The following is a 7,146-nucleotide window of genomic DNA, read 5'->3' on the forward strand; positions in this document are numbered from 1 at the left end:
AAAAACAAAGGAGAAATTTTGTAGAATGTCGATAATGACGTTACGCATAAGGTTTTGATAGATTTGTCGATAACATTTCAAGCGTGCATCTTACACGCTAGTCAAAGGACGTGCGCTATCACCCACAGCTGTCCACACTTAGATAATGTTAATAAATTATTTGGCGTAACATCGCCACGATTTTTTTTTTCCTTCGAGATATAGAGGTCTGATTTACATAAAAAAACACACTCATAAAATAAAAAAATAGTTTGAAGATTTAGTGTAGGGTTTTTCAACGAATTTTGTTTAAATAGCGGTACCGCGGTAATGTTATTCTAAGTTTCGTCTAGTTAAAATACCCTATTCTTGTGCAGAATTTTGGCCGAGTTATCACAAAACATATGTTATAGAAGATGATAAACTAACAATCGAAAGTAACTAAGATTCCTAAAAACATTGTTTTTGCAATTTTAGTTTTATAAGTTTATTTGACCTTAATATTAATTAAGTCAATGACGGCAATTGGTATAAAATCCGACGGCCCTAACTTTTTGCACAAACATTAGTATCGGAATAAAAGTGAATCTTTGCATTAACAATTCTTCTGAACTTGGATGTCCGATACTTGTGATTTGGGATGTCCGATACTTGTCATTTTATTCCGATACCGATACCCGATATTTTAGACCAAAAGCATCGCGATCCTATTCGATACCAATCAAAACAGATAAAAGCAAACCGTTCAGCGGCAATTTGTTTCAGGATCAGGCCAAAATTCATTTGGCGTTAATTAAAGAAGTTCGGACACCAGTTCTGGTATATGGAATGATCAAGACATGACATAAAACAAATATTAATTTTATGGTCGACCAAGTTGTAGCCTTACTTATTTATCTTAACGAAAATTAAATAGTTCACTAAAAGTTCACGGCCCACCGAAAACAGCTTTGCAGTCCATTGGTTGAAGAGCGCTGTTTAAAGCACTAATATATTCACGCCACAAGTGACGTTTGCCTAACAATACGTAATTATTACACATGACTTGAATAAATACAGACTGCCATAATCTAATGTTGCGTTTAATAGCAAATGTGATTTGGCTCCAAACCTGAAAGATGTATTTGGCCAAAAGCAAAATTACTTAATAGCAAATAGGGAAAAATTACTTACAAGTAAGCAATACAAAAATTTATAAGTGTAACTAAATTGGAACCTAATTTTATAGCCACTCAATTTTTTGATTTGTTTTATTGTTTTTTGTTAGTTTAGTAAAGTTTGTTAATTGAACTCACATTTATGGTTTTATTATGACTTTGGAGACCTCTCTTGCGACGTTCTGTAACGTTTATTCTGAAACATGAGCAAGGTAGAGGCAAGTTGTTGGGAGTAAATTGAAGGTGACCATGACTAATGAAAGGTTTGGGAACACTAGTAAAATGGCACTTGGGACGTTTTAACCTCACATTTACTCAGCAGTTATCTTGCGATTTGATTAAACAATAATTATATGTGTGTTTAACTGTATGTGCGGGTGTCGTCGCATGGGACTACCTTAAACAAATACTTTCACGGCTGTTTGTACTGTGTGTAACAAATCAAAACGTTTAACTGTAGGAATCCGCGTAAAACGATTTTCAAACATCATTGCTACCCAGTGGCGTACGCCCAGTGGCTGTTTCTTTCGGTTGATAACCAAAGAAAAGTTTCGTTGAATACTTCTCAATTGGTAAAATAGGTAGACGTTTTTCATGTCAATAGCAAGAACTCTTTTGCCCTGCAGTCGAAAATGAGTTTGAAAATTACCCAATGTTTGTCAGAATTTTTATTTTTTTTCTATAGCAACTCTTTTAATTAGTTATTCTTAGTGAAACACGTCATAAAAAAATTCCCATTAAAAATACGGTAGGTTACGATATCGTTACCAACAGCATTTAAACTAAAAAAACATTAACACTTGAACAATAATTTTCTAGTGCTCTTCACCAAATCGTTTTGTTGGCCAAATATATTTTTTACTGTTTTGTAAAATCCTGCTTATTTTAATTATTAGTCTTTAGCTAGTTCCCCAGGCCTTGAACGCATAATATTTAGTGTATGATCAAGAATAGCAATAAAGTTCTCCATATTACCCCGGTTATATTTTATTCAAACAATTTGTTCATATTTGTCTAAAAAATGCGATTTCAAAAACTCATATATACAGTACTAAACAATATGAGTATGAATAAACAACACTATAGCAATACAATACCATACCTTGTGGCACCTCACTGAATCCTGTATTCATAATGCATTTCTTTGCTAAACTTGTGTTGATGTCCAGATATTTTGAATTGCTTTCAATATTTCTGCCTATCTTGGGCCAGGATTGATTTATAAAATTACTTACATTGCTAGATGGTTTTTAAAGATATACTAATTACAACAAAGCTGCAATAATAATAATAATAATAATACGTGTTAATTTATTCTAAAAGGTATACAATTGTTACTATTTTCTTGAATGTTACCTGCGTTGATTACCTGGCTTAATGTATGCGGTATGTTGTAATGTCTGTTTGTGTCGCGAAAGGCTATGCTTGCTATTCACGACGTTTGATAAGGACGGGCGGCATTTTTATGGTTATTAATTGAAAACCTAAAATACACACGCAGGCAACGACCATGCGATCGAAAATTTATCATTTACATTAGAATATTGTTCCAATAATAACACAACAACTTTTACCACAAATGATGTAGGCTACAACAGATCTTAAGTAAGTTTAAGCAACTTGACTAAAATTGCAATAAAGTTTAGTGTTAAGAACAACTGTTATGGCAATAATACATATTTATTGTCTACATCAACGCGGAATTCAACAAACCAGTAGTGTTTAAAGTTAAACGATTCGCTTTGAAACGACTTCGGTCATTTGTAACAACAATAAGTCGAAAGAAATAACAAGTTAACATTCTTTGACCTACGACCTAACTAGGTTATCACAACACTGCAAACCAGAAAGTTTATTCATAAGCGAGAATTTTTTTAAAAGAACAGGCTTAACTATCTTCATTTAGCTTATCGAAAAAAAAAGTTGAAGACGGCCCTTAAATATTATTGGGCGAAAGCTTGTCATTACCCGACCTGTGGACTTACTTTGCCCAAGAGTATGATAAACACTTACCTGGAAAATTTTAAGTTTATGCTAGCACAGTGATCTTCAACCGGTGTGCACGGTGCACCCTAGGATCAGGCGCGGATCTAGGATTTCAGTTTGGGGAGGGCCATGAATTTTTTTCAGATATGACGTCACAACTTTTTCAGATATGACGTCACAAAAGTATACCATTGCCTGACGTCATAATTCAGGTAAAAATAACATCGGCTGGCCGAATAAACTAACTCCTGCAAAATAACGCGAAAAACATACCTTTTGAAAGCACGAAAAAGTAATAAGGTTAGCCTCTACAGTGGGCCGGTTTACTAGTTTGACCCGGTATGAAGATTATAGCTAAAAGACGCTACCATGTCTATTGTCTACACATCTTACTTTTTCCCGAAAAGTCGAGAGCAACCGCACATGCCACCGAAAAAGCGCCGAGGCCACGTCGCAATAAAACCATTGTCTGCTGCGGTCAGATGTGGTTCTTTCATGACACTTCTCTCAATTTTTAAGTTATACTGTAGTTGGTTTTTGTCAAATAAGGTTGCTGAAATGAGCAAAACTCTATGCAGAGTTGATCCTAACATTGGATAGGTTATTCAAATCCTTACACAAGGGTCGGCAACCTTTGTGTAGTAGTCGCGGACCAAAACCAAACTCAGAAAGGTCTCTGCGCGCCGCACAACATATGTTGAATGAAATTTTCTGTTATTACAACTTTATAACAATTGTGAATCAGGTGGGCCTCGGATTTTTTTGCACTTTAAAAACGTGTTTATAATTACTTTTAAGGAGGCAGCAAATTCGCTAAAAAAGGCGTATACTTGGTTTAAAATTCGAGTCTACACGTCGTCATCCCCCTACTACTATTAAAAAAGTGTAATAAACAGGTTTTTTTAAGGTTTGGTTTGGGTGACCGCTAAGTAGTTTTAAGAGACCGCAAGTGTTTCATTTAAATACTAAAAAGTTTCAAGTCCAAAATTTGGGAAACCGCTGGAGAAATTTGGGGGACCGTTTCGGTCCCCCAAAACACCTTAAAAAAATCACTGGTAATAAATATAGGCCTACTTTTAGAAAACGCGATAAATTTTATAGTTAATTTATTTTAGTGTTTGTTAACCATTTGGGGCACACCTGGCGAACGAAGCGAGCGCGATTTTTTTGGTATACCGGTATTGCTTTTAAATTTCTTGTTTTTGTAACATTTAAAAAAAATGGTTAAAAAATATTTTTCGATTATGTTTGAATACGTTTTCCGTTTGTCCGCGACGCACTTGGCAGCTTTCCACGGCGCAACAAAGAAGCGCTGATCTAGGTCAAAAAGAGCATCAAAACGTAAACACACTGGATGCATAAAGATCATTAGCGCGAAGCGCGAAAATTTTTCGCATTTACACACTTAAAATAGTCAAAAAGTATTTAAAATGGACTCGTGTCTAATTTGTCAAAGAGGCGGCGGGCCGGATGAAGTATATTGACAGGCTGGTTCTGATATAGATTTGCATTAACAACAAAAAAGCTTTTAATTGTACTTGGATTTAAGTTAGTTTTTATATAGTCGAGGTCAGCGTACGGCAGTGTTGTAATGACTTCAGTCAATGACTTTTTAAGCATCTTTTTTAGTTTGGGGGGGCATGGCCATATCGCCCCCCCCCCCCCCCCTAGATCCGCCCCTGCCTAGGGTTACTACGACTATTTAGGTAGGTATTAGTCTTATTTTGTCTTATTCTGAACTGTGTTTTATTCCGAAGTTGATGTTGTTCCTATTTCGGTCTTATGGCTTAAGTCCGACTTAACTTACTTGTTTATAAATATTTTTTGTTAAATTTCGTTAGTTTTTTATCGATTTTTATTTACGTGTTATGGCACTGACTTGGCATGGAACTTCACTTGATATTTTTTTGCAAAACACTTGAGCTGACCTTACGTCATTTTAAAATCACCTTGTCATTCAATATGGAAAAGTTTGCTATCAATCACTATTAGTCGAAGCCAATTGTAACGTACGTAACACTTCGCGCCTTTTTAACGCGAAGATGGTGTTAGATAAGCGAAAAGTCCTTAGATTAAAAACAAATATTATTGTGGGGTACAGCTGATTCAAATTCTAATTTTTTAATACTCAAAAATCCTCATGTAACTACGCTTTTAAATGTAAATTTGAGAATTGAACATCTAGTCTTTTGCCAAATTTTGACATTCAAAAATGGTAGCCTACTTTTGTATGCTGGGCAGCAAACAAGCTGCACATACAGAGCAACTATTTTACTTAACAATCAACATTAATACAAGGTTTAGCTACGCTATACACAGTTTTTACTATCTAAAGTACGACAAATTTTAGCGTAAGTTCTGTCTAACTTTGTGTTAATAAAATTAGTTTTAACACAAAGAAACTCAATATAATTGCATCTGTATATTATTGAGTATTGTTATAAAATATATTGTATCAATATCTGGCTTGAGGAGAATCAGTATATTAACAAAATCAGCGTTAGCCAAGTCAAATCGCTCACCTTATGTTTGCTAAACGTCCATTCGCAATCTTTGCCACTGATAAGTACATGCCCGACGAATCTATTGAAGTCCTATCTCAGTATCGTTTTAACAAAAGGCGCTTGATGAGCAAACAATACAAAATATTTTCTGCTGTAAAAGGTTTCGAAGAGATTAAGTAACACTCTTCTGCTATTTGACACCTACAGAGACAAAGCTTTACGCAAACTTTACTTATCTTATTGTTAGCTCCGTCGATTTATCAAAGAATGTTGTCTAAAATGTTTAGGCAAGAGGTTCTCTAACTGTGAGTAGAGACGCCCTGGCCGCCGGTGTGTCGTCTCAATCTTCTAAGAAAGTCGCACAACAATTCCGTATCGAAACTCAGGTGTTGTAACGAAAAGCTTTCAGATATTATTGTTTCCTAACATGTGCATTTGAACTTATTGTTACAAATCTGAACCAGTTGATTATGATTTAACAATCACATTTCTCATTTCTGATTCACTTCGGCGAGCGTTAAATAACGGCTGGCCGAAGGTACCGGTACTGTAATTATTAGGGCCAGTGTTTGTTTTAAGGATGTTTTTTTTTCAAATTTCTCCAGCGGTTTCCCAAATTTTGGACTTGCAACTTTTTGGTATTTAAATGAAACATTTGCGGTCTCTTAAAACTACTTAGCGGTCACCCAAACCAAACCTTAAAAAAAACTGATTAGGGCCATTTTTATTTTGACCTAAAAAAAATGTATACTTTATTTTTATCAAATTTTGACTTTATTTTGACCTAACGAAATTGCTTATTCACAGTTCTTCCTTGAATTGGTACCAGTTACCCAAACATAATATTTTGTCGATTTCACTCCCAAACGTAATATTTTGTCGAAAAGTCAAGGTTTTTTAAGGATTATAAAAAGTGCATCGTGTTTTTTGGCGATAGATTTAGGTAGCTTGTGCTATTTTGTCCTTGTGGTTGTGGAAAGGCCACTTTGCCTTGATTTTCTCCGCATGGTAAATGCTGATATACAGCAAATTAAACTGGAAAAAGGTAAAGTAACCCCCTTTACGCGGCACGCCCCTTTAAAAAAATCACTAAAGAAAAGCTTGCTTAGGTATTTTTGTATAACAGAATATCAGTAGGCTATTCCTAAAAAACAAACTGTTGATCTTCAAAAAGACCACGTTTGTGAAGAGAAAGTGTTTTATAAGAATTATTTAAATACGTAACCATGAATAAAAAAATGGACAATTTGCGATAAAAGTTACTGCTGATCCAAGTGGGCATTGTGACATATTTCCTGCTTTTATGGGTTAATATGGTTTAATTGTGTCGCAGTTCCTGATTTACAATGCTTCCACGACGATTTTACAAAAACTTTGGAAAAAGCCATAATTTGACAAATTTTGACCTTATTGTAAACTTTATTTTGACTTATAGCCTTTTTAGAAACAGTCGTCTTGGTACTGAAAACAACTTTATTCTGTGATTCGTAGACAGACGAGGTCCTTCAGAATTTTTGACT

The sequence above is a fragment of the Ascidiella aspersa genome, chromosome 8 (assembly GCF_963924565.1).
Source record: "Ascidiella aspersa chromosome 8, kaAscAspe10.2, whole genome shotgun sequence".
In the NCBI taxonomy this organism is placed as follows: Eukaryota; Metazoa; Chordata; class Ascidiacea; order Phlebobranchia; family Ascidiidae; genus Ascidiella; species Ascidiella aspersa.